This window comes from Sus scrofa, chromosome 9 (genome assembly GCF_054392235.1).
Source record: "Sus scrofa isolate SSC_HxYL_T2T_F1_AM1 chromosome 9, Sscrofa_HxYL_maternal_Yorkshire_Landrace_v2.0, whole genome shotgun sequence".
In the NCBI taxonomy this organism is placed as follows: domain Eukaryota; kingdom Metazoa; phylum Chordata; class Mammalia; order Artiodactyla; family Suidae; genus Sus; species Sus scrofa.
Window position 1 is genome coordinate 133,485,987 of NC_139391.1, and position 14,734 is coordinate 133,500,720.

At 37.6% G+C, this 14,734-nt stretch overlaps 1 protein-coding gene across 6 annotated transcripts in view; it reads right to left on the reverse strand.

The window, feature by feature from the left end:
* The window catches only part of KCNK2 (potassium two pore domain channel subfamily K member 2), a 458,301-nt gene that overhangs the window by 292,705 nt on the left and 150,862 nt on the right, over positions 1 to 14,734 (reverse strand). Inside the window, exon 2 of one of the 6 annotated variants that reach the window (XM_084974439.1) lies at positions 2,264 to 2,363. The exons of the other annotated variants lie outside the window; for them this stretch is intronic. The gene's annotated coding sequence lies outside the window, so the exon portion shown is untranslated. The remainder of the gene's footprint in view (positions 1 to 2,263; positions 2,364 to 14,734) is intronic. 6 annotated transcript variants of the gene reach the window in all.

The following is a 14,734-nucleotide window of genomic DNA, read 5'->3' on the forward strand; positions in this document are numbered from 1 at the left end:
AACCTACGAAATGCCCAATAATAATATGTAATTATAATATCTGGCATCCAGAACTATTGTAAGGATTAACTGAGATAATCCACAACACAAAATGGGTCCCTAGAGTTCCCTGGTGGCATAGTGGTTAAGGATTCGGCATTGTCATTGCTGTGGCACACATCTGATCTCAGGAACTTCTGCCCACTGCAGGCTTGGCCAAAAGAAAGAAGAAGAAAAAAAAATTGGTACCTAATAGATATTCAATAAATGGCAGCAATTTTTATTAAATTTTTACAGGGACAAAATTCATCAGTTCCACCAAGGCCATTTAATTTGACTTGTGTAAACAAAAACAGGAGCTCAAGTGACAAAATAAAATAAAATAACCTCAGTCTCTGCTGAACCAGATCGCACACAAATCAGGAAAGGACTATTCAGAGGAAAGAAATAGAGTTGAGCTGATTACTTTCTGAATTGAATCCTACAGAGTCATTTAGATAATTATTTGTTTCATTCATACATCACAGAATCAGCAATTCAGCCCTTCCACTTTGCCACTTTCCTTTCTTTTATCCTTTCCTATATTTTCCAACTTCATAGGTATGTTTACATGAAAGCCAATCAACACTGTAGGAAATGTTTTCGGTTGCTATGTAAGTGATTCTGAGTTAGGATGGCTTAAAATCAGGACTGAATTCTGAATTATCCAAATTGCCTTCTTTCAATGCCCACCTAAACCCCTGCCAAAATACTTGTTCAAATGCCTAATTAGGAAACAGCTACTTTCAAATTGATCCTAAAACTCTTAGGACAGAGAAAAGCTTATAATCTGAAATTCACCTGTGTTTAGTTATTTGGAAGATATTTTTTATTGAAATGATGCACTGTCAACCCTAGGATATCAGGTTTATTAGACTGCCTGGAGTCTGTGAGTGGCAAGGGCCTGGGCTGGAGTTAATGAGGAAAGATCTTCAGCCAGTTGAGCACCACAAGAATATTGTGCACGGGCAGGTACCATCAGCATGATTCTACCTCCTTCCATTAAACCTAGAGTGTCATCCACCACTGCTGACCCAACCATGACCAGTTCCATGTTTTGCTGTCAACAAGGCTACTGGTAAGATATTGACCACGTTGCAACCAAGCATAAAAAACAGACCTCCTCAGACTGCAAAGCAACCTTCCACAATCATGCTCTGGCTTTAACAGATAGCAAGTCTCCCATATTTGGTGGCTTACTGGACCCGGACAATTGAGAAAGCCTCTCAATTGTCCAGCTATGGTACCCATAAACAAGGCCTCATCTACCAAAGAGAAGACTCTGATTCCTACTTCTTCATTTCAGTTGTGCTAGCACCTGGATTAACCATATTTATATTTCTACAAGGGCTTCATAACTATATGTAATGGGTACATAATAATAGAGAATATAATAATATAGAATCATAGAAAAATACAGAAAGGGAAGAGCAACCATTCCCCCATAGGCGAACACTTAAACTACTTTCCTTCCCATATCATAAATAACAGTGCAATCAGCATCTTCCTGTGGATAATACTGGTTTCTTTCCAAAATTTCTTCTCAGGAAAAGACTTACTGAATCACGGGGAATAACTTTTAGAGTTTTTGATGTGCAATACTAAAATTCTTTTCAAAAAAGTCAAGCCAGTTTATAATACAAACTACAGAAATTAAAAATGTTGGTCTCATTTTGCATTCTACAACATTGGATTCTTTCAAGTATTTTGTTAAAATATGACAATTTATTATTTTTAATCTGTATTACTTTGATACTAATAATATGCTTTTTTTTCATTTATTAATCTTACTATTGCAAGAGAATGGTGTTTTTGTATGTTTTGCACCTTTGTTTGCTGCAATCATAATGGTCTTCTTACTGCTTTATACAAAGCTTCATATTTTAAAGGTATTAACATTATTTCTGACATATGCTTAAAATATTCTTCCCCAGTGTGTGCTTTGGCTTTTTTTGTAGTTGTTTTTGTGCTTCAAATTCTAGACTTCAATAACACATATTAACTAGGAGCTTACTGTGTGTCAGGCATTTAAGCAAGATGCTGGGGTTATAAGATAGACGTGGTTGCTGTTCTCATACTATTGACTCCAAGAGGGAAAAGTAACAACGAGGAAGGCATTACACAGGGGTTTAAGTTTCCGGAAACCATCCTAGAAACCACCAGTTTCTGACTTGTTGACCGGACCTGTGTCACAGTGCCACACCTAGTGGCATGAGAGCTTAGGGAAGTGAGTAGTTTTATTTACCTGGAAAACAATGGTACTCTGACGCCTATCGAGGGCTTCTTAATAAGAAAGAAGAAGAGATATTAGGAAGGCAGCTAAGCGTCAGCCTCAGGAAGACTGTCTACAAAAAAAAAAAAAAAAAAGTTGTAATGAATGCAATTTTAAAAAGTTATAAATGCTACTAATAGGCATAGGGACTAATAGGGAATGGCATTATGTTAGGTAGGATGCTTCTCTTATCACATAGGAAGGCTTCTTAAAGAAGTGACAAAGTGTGATGTGAAAGATGAGGAGTAAGTCTTAGAGGAAGAAGGAATTTAAAATGCAAAAGACTTTGAGGCAGGGAAGAACTTGGGTTATTCCCAGTACTAAAAGAAGACTAGTGAAAGTGTAAATGCAGGGAAAGGGCCAGGAGAAAGAGCCACGAGATGAGGGTGTAGAAGTGGTCAATGTTCTGGCGTCATAGACCATGGTAGACTGTTTTAGGGAGTTTTGGGTTGTTGATTTTTCTTTTTTTGGTGGGGCCTGTGCCCACAGCATATGGACATTTCCAGGCCAGGAATCAAACCCCCCACCACAGCAGCAACCTAAGCTATTGCAGTGATAACATGGGATCCCCAACGCTCTGAGCCAAAAGGGAACTTCTAGAGTGTATTGTCTTAATGGGTATATCTGGTGTGATGTCTTACATAATCTGACTTACATGTTAAGATTATTCCAGCTGCTGTTAGGAAAAAGGATTGTAGATGACCAGAATGCAAGTGAGAAACCAGCATTCTACGTATGTCCGGATGAGAAAGGGTGATTTTCTTGATCAAGATGGTAGAGTGGTGATGAAGAGAAGTTAAGAAGCCTCAATAAACTTTGGGGGGAAATTACCAGGATATGCTGATAGTTTGACTCTGAAAGTATGGAAAGAAGAGAAGAAATCAAGAATGGATCTAAGATTTCTGGTTTGAACAATCAGAGGACAAGTGGACGTGCTCTCTACTAGCAGAACTGGGGGTGGAGAGAGTAAAGAAACCAAGAGTTCAGGAGATGATGTGTTAAAATTAGAGCTACTATGAACTATCCTAATGGAAAGATCAAGTAGGTAATTTAAAATAGAACCCAAGGAGCTCCCGTCATGGCTCAGTGATGACCGAATCCGACTAGGAACCATGAGCTTGTGGGTTGGATCCCTGGCCTCCCTCAGTAGGTTAAGGATCTGGTGTTGCCGTGCACTGTGGTGTAGGTTGCAGACACGGCTCAGATCCCTCGTTGCTGTGGCTGTGGGGTAGGCCGGCAGCAACAGCTCCTATTAGACCCCTAGCCTGGGAACCTCCATATGCCGCAGGAGCGGCCCTAGAAGATATAAATAGATAAATAAATAAATAAATAGAAGCCAAAAGCTCAAAGGAAAAATTGAGGTTAAATACATAGATGTGAAAGTCAGCAGGATATAGATAGCATTTAGAGGTATGAGTATCCGTAAGATCATACATGGAGAAGGTATGCAAACAAAGATAGACGAGGGCTCAGGAAAGGCAAGAGAAATATTGAGTGAGGAAAAAAAGTCTCGACAAAGAGAGTGGGAAGGAGCAGTTAGAGAAGTAGGAGGAAAACCAAGAGAGTCTAGTGGAATGTTTCAAAATACAGGGGGGGACAGCTCTTCCTAAAGCTCACAGAAGACAAAACAAGGGGGGAATAGAGATGTATCTTATACACACACACACACACACACACACACACACATACACATATATAACACATGGATACATATATTATATATATTACATGCATTACGTATACTATGTATATATACAGTGCAACTTAGTGATATTGGTTCTACCTTCCCATGATGAGTAAAGGCCTGAAGAGCAAAGATAATGTATAACACTATTTCTGTATTGTGTATAATGCTTAGCAGAGAACTAACTCACTAAAATGCTTAGAGTCATAAAATCTCAGCAGTGATACAAGTCTTAGAAGTTACTTGATCTAAACTCCTCAATTCAACAAATAGGAAAAGCCAAACACTCAAGAGTAGTTAAACAATTTGCCCATAGTTACCCTCCTAATAATCGTCTACTTATAAGAAGACCTGAAACTAAAACCATACCATCAGTTTCCAATATAATTTATTTTTCCTGCTGTACACAAGAGATGCATTTTTATTTTCAAAAATGGACTTGGAGGGAAGAGGAAAATGTTTTATATCCCAAATACAAAAGAAAGCTACGTGGACTGAAGCCAAAGTTTTAGGTTTAAATGAAAAGGAAGAGAGAGAGAAGAAATGTTGACAGTGAATGCATCTGTACTGAATCCATACAGATAAAAGCACGTATCTTTCCATATTAAAAAAAAAAACCGTGGATGACTCCATGACAATGATTAGGGGAAAAGCTATAGAGAGAGGGAGGAAAGAGAAAGGAATATAGTTCTTGTTTCTGTCAGAATAGCTAGCAAATTAAATAACTTACCTCTTTGCTTGCTTCCTACTCAACCTAATCCAACTGAATACTCAACCATTAAAAGGAAAGAAATAACAGCATTTGCAGCAACATGGATGGACCTAGAAATTATCATGCTAAGTGAAGCCAGTCAGACAACGAGACACCAACATCAAATGCTATCACTTGATGTGGAATCTAAAAAAAGGACACAATGAACTTCTTTGCAGAAGAGATACTGACTCACAGACTTTGAAAAACTTATGGTTTCCAAATGAGACAGGTTGGAGGGTAGGGGGATGTGCTGGGGATTTGGGATGGAAATGCTAAAAAATTGGGTTGTAATGATTATTGTACAACTATAAATTTAATAAAAGTCATTAAAAAAACCAAAAAACCTAGGGTTCCCTTCGTGGCTCAGCAGTTAACGAACCTGACTAGGATCCATGAGGTTGCGGGTTTGATCCCTGACCTTGCTCAGTGTGTTAAGGATCTGGCATTGCCACGAGCTGTGGTGTAGGTCGAAGACGTGGCTCAGATCCCGAGCTGCTGTGTCTGTGGTATAGGCCAGTGGCCACAGCTCTGATTCGATCTCTAGCCTGGGAACCTCCACATGCCTCAAGGGCAGCCCTAAAATAGAAAAAAAAAAAAAAAAAAAAAAACCTAATCCAACTCAAGAACCATGTAAGGCTGAAGCCACTAGTGTGGTTTCACACATCTCAGCTACCTATCATTATAGATACCAAAGAAGAGGTTGTTGACAAGTTAATGCAAGACTACTGTGAAACACATACCACACTAATAGCTTATGGTATCAGCTCTGTATAAAATACAGCATATCAATCACTGTGTTTTGCTGATGTTTCAATCACTGACCTAAAATGATAGGCTCTGAAGAACAAGTGTATTTCCTACAGTCTTAATTGCTACTGGCTCCTAATCCTCCATCACATTACTTAGTGCCATGGTCTTTCTAAACAGTAAATCAAATTGACAGTGCACTGTAAATACTAAGTCTTTAATGGATCATAAATTCTTAAGATTGTTCCTTTTTTTGGCCATGCCTGTGGCATGTGGAAGTGCCCAGGCCAGGGACTGAACCCTCACCACATGAGCAACCAACACTGGGTCGTTAACCTGCTGCACCACAAGAGAACTCCTAAGATTATTTCTTAATGAAGTCTCTCCATAAGAGGGCAATGTCTTTATCTGATTTTTCTTTAACCCAGGGTTTTCATATTCTTGAGAAGTTATTGAAAAATATGTTCCATAATTATATACAGTGTAATATGAACTAAAAAATGTACTATAAAATCTACCTTAGTTTTAAAATTGGAGTTCCTATTGTGGCTCAGTGGTAATGAACCAGACTAGTATCCATGAGGACTTAGGTTTGGTTCCTGGCCTCGCTTAGTGGGTTAAGGATCCAGCATTGCCGTGAGCTGTGGTGTACGTCACAGACTCAGCTCGGATCCTGTGTTGCTGTGGCTGCGGTATATGACAGTGGCTACAGCCCTGATTCAACTCCTAGCCTAGGAACTTCCACATGCCTCAAGTGGGGCCCTAAAAAGACCAAAAAAAATTTTTTCTCATTAGCTAGAAATTAAACAACTTAAAATGCTAAAGCATGCCATTCTCTGCTGCTGGAGACAAAGGGGTAGATGGTTCTAGAATAATTATTATGATTCCTTTATTTAGACACATTTTTAAACTATGTAAACAGAACCAAGCAGAATGAGTAATCAAAGTGGAACTTAACTATACCTAAATGCAGACTATCATGAAGCTATTTTTTTAGAAATTTGTACTCTTATTTCTAACTAAATTTATTCCATTTCTATCTAGTGAACACATCTTGAACATGTTTTCCCTAGTTATTTCTTGAAAGATTTCCACTTTGAGAAAGAGAACTGACTCATAATTTTGATAGCTTTTCCAGTGGATGTTGTTGTCTCCAGAGAGTTCAACAGCCTCAAAGAATTGGATGGCACTTGTCTTTCAGCCACTAAAAACGAACTTACCAGAAAAAAACATCTCAAAGCAGGAACCCAATATAGATAAAATGTGAAGCGCCATTTGCCCAAACAATAACACACCTGGCCAATTCTAGTCCTTAGTTAAAGAGAACTTTGTCCATGGAGAGTAAACTCTTTCGTAATATGCCTCTCCATAGGAATAGCTATTCTCATACTCCAGCACTCTCAGGGATCAGAGATGAATTTTGCCCTTCTTCCTCAATGGCTCTAGGATAGACTAAGCTGAAAACGTTTGCTTAAAAGACTCTAGACTCTAGAGTAGCTGCATATAAAGATTTTATTGTTATCAGTTCTCCTTGGAAGGAACAGTCTACATGTTCCTCCACTCCAGGCCATCCCAGACACAGACAAAACAGACTCAGGGACCTGCACTACACTGAGCCAGCTCCACATGCGTAGCAAAAGCTAAACGTGCAGTGACAGTGGCCAAGCAATAACATGAAGAGGGCAGCATCTACACTAACTTCTCCTCCATCTCATAAAGCTTTAGATTATCTACATAGAAAAAAGTGAACCATAGTTGAATCTATTTTCCCCAAAACATACCCAGGGCCTTCCAGGAAAGAAGAACATAATTTCTGGAGCAGATATTGAAGGACTATGTCTTGATCCTATATGCAAGGTTGTTCCACTGTATATTGTATATAAAATCCACAAAACCATAATATTGAGAAATGAGATACCTCTAAAACAGGCTCAAGAATAAAGAGCTCATCAGACTAATGGTCTGGATGTTGACATTGAAATCCCCGGACAATGACAGCGATGAGATCTTTTTCAACAGTTAAGGGTTTCTCTAATTTTTCATTCTTGTGTGGAATGCATTTTAGTGCTTGTGTACCTGCTATGGAGTCAGACTGCCTGGGCTTAAATTCTGGCTCTATAGCTTTGCTCCGTAAAGAGATGACTTCGAGCAAGTTCTCAAGCTACGGGAATCTTAGTTTTCTCATCTGCAGGATGGGACTTACTTCAAGCTCGTTAGGAGAATTTAAGGGAAAAACAATAGATGAAAGTATTTGGTTCAGTGCTGATCATAATCAAAAAAACATCATTAGTCGAAATGAAGAGCTACTATTTGCTCATTTAGGCTTTAAGGACAAGCAAAGTTGGGGCAGAGCCCATCTCTGTTGAGTGTTCTCTCCCTTATTTGATCCCTTACAGGACAGAAAGTCAAGCAGCAGATGGCTGACACAATGAATCCTTCAGTGCTCACCACGGCAGCGAGAGCAAGGACAGTATTGATCTAATTTCACGTTGGGATGAGATTCAAGTGCTGCCAGAAGCTTGTATGAAGAGGTATTACAATACTCGCTGTTGTCCAAATTTCTGTTTGCCACATGACATCTCCTCCTCGATCAGAAAATGTTGTGTTTAAGGTTAAGTAACACCAAAGGAATATTTTGTTTCAATACTTTCCAATTTTTTTAATACCCCAAGACCCATATTTATTTTCCATGCTTACAAATACAGATATCCAATAAGCACGGACCAGGGCACTTCATAACAACCAAAGCTGAAACACAACAGCCATCAGTGTAAACAGTAACATTTTAAACGGGACTTACAGCATACACATATACCTTATAAATGCATGTTATATTATTAAAAGCATTTAAAATATTCTAAGTATATAGAAAAGGATTAGAAGAAAGGTCAGAAAAATTTCAATGAGCGAGACTTGTTGAAGAGCCGAGATTTCAGGTAAATAAAGTTATTTTTGAAAATGTTTCACTGTTAAAATGTTGTTTACATAGTATTTTAAGCTATATGTATAACCATACATACTACAATACTTTTTTAAAAACTAGCTATTTGACTATGGAAAGTTGCCCACTATTTTTTGTCATACAAATAAAAAATAGATAAGTAATCTCATTCTCCAAAACCCCATTCATAAGGAATTCTCAAATAGTTTAAAATGCTTATTACTAAGATTCCTGATAGCAGATAAATGATTGCTTATTAAATGTAAATATTCAACATAAAAGAAATCATAGGGAGTTCCCGTGTGGCACAGTGGTTAACGAATCCGACTAGGAACCATGAGGTTGTGGGTTCGGTCCCTGCCCTTGCTCAGTGGGTTAATGATCCGGCGTTGCTTTGAGCTGTGGTGTAGGTTGCAGACGTGGCTCGGATCCCGAGTTGCTGTGGCTCTGGCGTAGGCTGGTGGCTACAGCTCCGATTAGACCCCTAGCCTGGGAACCTCCATATGCCGCGGGAGCGGCCCAAGAAATAGCTAAAAAAAGACCAAAAAAAAAGAAGTCATAAAAGCAGTATAAAACTATTAGAATGCTTATTTTTTCTAAAGTCGAATCTACAACACACACACTTAAGATGATCAGTTTTTAGCAATACGGTTACATAAGCCTTTAAACTGGAAATTAGATCTGTATTAGATTCCTCATCCAGACACTAAAGGTAATGGTCTTACTGAGAAATTATTTTATGTACCTATTTCTATCGAGAATTTTTTCAATATAGGTTAGAATTTTATAATTGCACATATAATGTGTTTGAGAAAGTATTTCCCTCACTATTACAACTTACTAAACTTTTTATACTTCCTTATACCTATTTAAGTATAACGTGTGAAGAGCAATTTCAGCATTGACAATTACATTTAAAGACAACCATTAGCCCTAACAAAGCCATGTATAAAGAGACATTCAAATACAAATACAAATTAACATTAGCCATCCAAGAATCTAAATGCATTCACCAGGAGTTCCCCTATGATGCAGTGAGCTAAGGATCTGGCCTAGTCACTTCAAAGGCTTGGGCCACCACTCTGATGCAGGTTCATTCCCTGGCTTGAGAACTTCTACAAGCTGTGGGTGTAGCTATAAAATAAAATAAAATATAATATAAAATAAAATAAATTGAAATGAAATCAAATAAAATCAAATCATTAACCCCATGGTCAATAATATTATTTAGGAATACACAGACAGTTTTACTTTTATGTTCAAAAGCTACCTCCCATCCCAACCCTGCAATGAACTTCTTCAAGTGTAAGCAAAATTATCTAAAGAGCAAGAGGATGAAAACAAATGACTGGCCATAGAAGAATAGAGCCAATGGCCCTGTCTTCTGGTTAGTAATATGTGAGTGGTGAACATGTATCTAACATTTTTTTAGACCTTTCTTCTAATCCTTATCTATATACTTAGAATATAGAGTCTGTAGCCGGATTCTCAAAACAGCTACATTGGCACAAATTTTGGCTGCACTAAGCATTCAATGAATAAAATTACAGTGATAAAACAAGGAACAAAAATTATTCCAGGTCCATTTCCTGTTAATTTTAGGTGATTATTCTGAAAGTGTTCCAGAGCAAGATTACTCAGAAGAGCATCTTAACTCTCCAATCTACTTTGCATATTTAGTTAATGTAAGATTCCCAGCTAAGACTCTTTATTGCATCTTTCTACAAAAACGCTTTTCAGTAAGGCACTTTGAATCTTGGTATGGTAGCGCTCTTCTCTAAGTCAGGTATATATTTAGGACTTGTCTTCATCTTCTCAGGGGGTGCAGCATATTTGATGGGTCACCCTGAATTTGAAAAGGAAAAAATTTTGAAGGAAATGCAAGTAGGACATTACAGTATTTTGAAGTTTGACTATTTTCACATGTACAATGTATGAAAATGAAGAATAGCTAAAATCTCTAAATAACTCCGAAAAGTTTTAGCAAGGGCAACACTAAACGATACTTTGCTTGTTATTCTTGTTGAAAGCATTCCTTAATGTTGGTCTGTTTGTTCTTTTTGAATGTTGAGAGGAGGCTGGGGGAACTCAAGCTGATTAATAATGTTTTTCTTTGAATTTGTTTTTTTGAGTCCCACAGTTCAGTATTTACATAAATGGGTGTCCTGCTGCTGTTAAATCATTCATCTATGTTTGTCTAGAAACTATTTCCTATAAAGCTAAGCCCATATGTTTTGCAAGGTTTTTTTCTCCCTCCAAAAAATGAACTTGAATTTCTCCTTTCCACTGCCACTGATGAGTACTCTAGATTTGACGTTTTTTATCAAGTCTCCCAACAAAGGAAAATTTAAAAATATGTAATAATAACCAAGCTAACATGCCTCCAGAGCTAGTTTATTATCAGTTTCTAATTTTCCCTTATTTTCTTGAAGCTTCATCTGCTTATAAGGAGAAAGGAAAAAACCCTCAGTAATTTAGCTACCAGAAAAAAAAAAAAAAAAAAAAAAACACAGTTATAGTCAGAGTTTAGACCATAAAATTACAACTAGTCTCTTTTTCTTCCAAGTATCATAAATGCTTAAATTTTATTTTTCCTAGTTTTGGGAAATAGGAGGCATGCACATTTTTAGAAAACAAAATTCTTTTAAAAGTCATGATCATAAATTTGAAAGGCTGAAGCCCAAGTTATTGAATTTGTTCATAAAAAGTCATAGTACAGTCTTTTTAATCCTGCCAAAAGGAAGAAAAAAATTCTGACTTGTGAAACTACAACACAATTGTAAGGACTTCTTCAGGACATCAATAATACTATCTCCATAAAATCCCAAGGGAGTTATAAGGAAGAAATTTAGGTTTTTCCAGTGTAGAAAATGTTGAGATCAGATACTGATATATTTTCTAGATCCTTATTACTAATATTAGCAGCGAGTAGGAAGCACCAAGGCTGACAGACTTTAGTTCTCTTTTCTGCCCCCTCAACTCATTACCCTTTAAGCTATTTGATTTAAAAACAAGCTGTGTTTTTATTCAATTATTTTCCATCCCAAGTTTGGATGATGGGAGCAGATCTCTATTTTGTCGTGCTGCCCTCCCTGCCTTTTCACTACTTTTCTTTTCCAAAGAGATAAACATGTTCTTGTCATCCACAGCTGTTCCTCCAGATGTTCCTGAACCAGGACCAAAATCAGCTCATCTGTGTCTTCAATGTGGTCTTCTTAGGAATTCTTACGGGAGTTGCTGTCTTCTCTAGGTGAGAGCTTTCACAATTCCAGGGCACAACAGGAGACACTCTTCTTTCTTAAGATCATCTGCCCATCAAGACCGGGACAAGGCTCAAGAGCTGGACAACTGGGCTAGAGGAAAGGCAGCCCCACAGTCACGGGGCCCATTCAGGAGAAAGCGAGAACAACAGCTCTCAGCTGGGAGCTGGGCAGAGAGGAACCATACTGAGAAGTTCTGCAGCGAAGGAAATCTGAGAGCTTGTATGCTGTCAGATTCAGAGTTCAGTATTAGGGATGCAGTGTGTGCTATGTAGTTGACATACATCATTTTATTTAAGCCTTACTCTAGGATGTACTGAATTTCATCACCATTTTACAAATTGGAAAACCAAAGCTTAGGGAGCCTATGAATAAGGATTCTTTGGGTAAAACTGCCAGAAATCCAATTCAAACTATTTTAAGTCAAAGAATTTAGTTGGCTCAAACAACTGGAAAGTCCACGGCATGGCCTGGCTGAGACCACAGGTTCAAAGGTTATCATATTTTTGGCTGCATCTTCATTCCTCAGCTCATTTCCCTTCTTGTTGGCCTTATTCTCAGACAGGCTTTTCTGTCTTGTATGTCCAAAATGACCACCAAAGTTCCAGGCTGACATCACCCTCATAGCTCACAATCCCAGCCAGGAGAGTGTGCCTTTTTACTAACAACTCTGGGGAAACAAAGTCCCAAGGAAGCCTCTGGGTTAGGGCTTGGGTCATATCATTCTACCTGAGCTAATGACTTGAACAGGGCACCTTGGCCAGGCCTGGGTCACATGCCCACCTCTGTAGTGAGAGGGCACAGTCAGACTCAACCAAACCCCATGAAGAAGTGCCCCAGAGAAAGAAGAGTCCAGTGACCACGGGAAGTGAGAAAGGAAAATATGCTTGGCAAAAAAAAAAAAAAAAATCTCCAGCTACCACATTCTCATAACAGGAGGTAAAAATCCTGCCTGAAGCCACAGCGCTGAGATTCATTCTCACCTGAACTGACCCCAAATCCCACACCCTCCCACTTGAGAGAAAAAAGAGTAGCATATAGTCAAACTAGCTGAGGAGAGAAGACGGCCGTTACATCCACCAAATAACTCCAAAATACTCTGGAAGTAAATCAGTGGGAGATTCGGTTGTTCGTGGGCTTTGCTGCACTCTCCCATAAACGGGGATCTCTTAGAAGAAGTGTCTTTTTGAACAACGGATTTCTAATTTAGGGTTTACCCTCATAATCATAAAAGTGTTTATTAATCAATCTAACGTGCAATTAAAGCATTCTAAGAAATATTTAAAGGGCTCCTGCCATTTTTAAGAGTGAATTTATATGGAATGCCATGGCTCACAATCATAAAATAAACATCAGCTAGCATAAAACATGACAATATAATTTCATTCTAAGGTCTCTTCAGGTTAATGGAATTATTTACCCATATTTTGAGTTTGTTTTATATATTAGCTTTTGCTATTTTTCTATGGACGCCCTCATTGTCAGGACAATATAAAAACAAAACTAAAATTATAATTTGAATAGGATAAAACAGTGGTCATATACCACTTCTAGCCCCCATCAATGCTCTCTGTCATCTTCCTGTTTGATGCTTCAAAAGGATGTGGTATATATACATATATATATATAGAGAGAGAGAGAGAGAGAAAGAGAGATAGATAGATAGATAGATAGAAAGATAGATAGATAGATAGATAGATAGATAGATAGATAGATAGATAGATAGATATAGGAATACTACTTGGCCATAAAAAAGAATGGAATAATGCCATTTACAGCAATATGGATAGACCAAGAAATTATATTAAGTGACATTAGTCAGACAGTGAAAGACAAACGTCACATGATATCACTTATATGTGGAATCTAAAAAAAAAAAAAAAGATACAAATAAATAGAAACAGACTCACAGACTACAAAAAAACATACGGTTACCAACAGGGACAGGTGGGAGGAGGGATGAACTGGGGGTTTGGGATTGGCATATGCACCCTGCAGTATATGGAACGACTGGCCAATGGGGACCTACTGTATAGCACAAAGAACTCTACCCAGTATTCTGTAATAACCTATGCAGGAAAAAAATCTGAAATAAAGCAGATGTGTATACACGTATAACAGAATCACTTTGTTATACAGCAGAAATTATCGCAACATTGTAAATCAACTCTACAATAATAAAACTTTAAAAGATGAAAAGAAAAAAGTACAATAAACTTAGAAATCAGATAACCAGTCATATTAAAAAGACGTATGCTGAATTAATGCTTGTAGCAGTTATCTTTTTGTAAATGAACCTGTAAATAAATCTATTAATGACTGTGCTTTATGGTGAAAGTACTAAGAAATAACATTTCTAAGAAAAAAATACCTGGTCAGTAACTACATTGCCAGTGTCTCAAATAGTTAAAGAAAAATAATAAAATATAAGCTTATTTATATGACATAGGCTTCATGTACTATTGAGGACAAAGAGACACAAAGACTGAGGGGATGTTTCAGATTCGGTTATCCCTCTCAGTCCCAGAGTGGAAAGGTGGTAAGGAATCAATTTTTAGAGCCTGGGATTTAGAGTTAGATAGATTTGGGTCGGAGTCAAAGACCATCGTTTTGCTATGTATCCACAAACAAGTTCCTTATTCTCTTAAAAACTACAAATAGCACTGACTTCTTCAAAGGGTACTTAAGAGAATTAAATATTTTGAGGTGCTTGTCACAAGTGCTTGGAAAAAGATATTCAAATTTAAATTATTGTTACTGTTACTGCTGCTTTGATCCAATAGACTCTAATCACATGGCAGATACAGAATGACTGGATTTCAATAACATGACAACGTAGGCAAAGAGGGCTAAAAGCTGAAAAACTAAGGATTAGGGTTTTAGTCTTAAGTCTTCCTTAACTTCGTAACTCTGTTGGAAAAGATAAAGAAAGCAGCTGGAGAATTCTGCATCTTCAATTTCAAAAGTAAAATTGATAAATGCAGAAAATTTAAGTATACATACTATTCCATTTCTTGTGATTTTGGTGAGCTGGGGATGGACAGATGACAAGAAATTA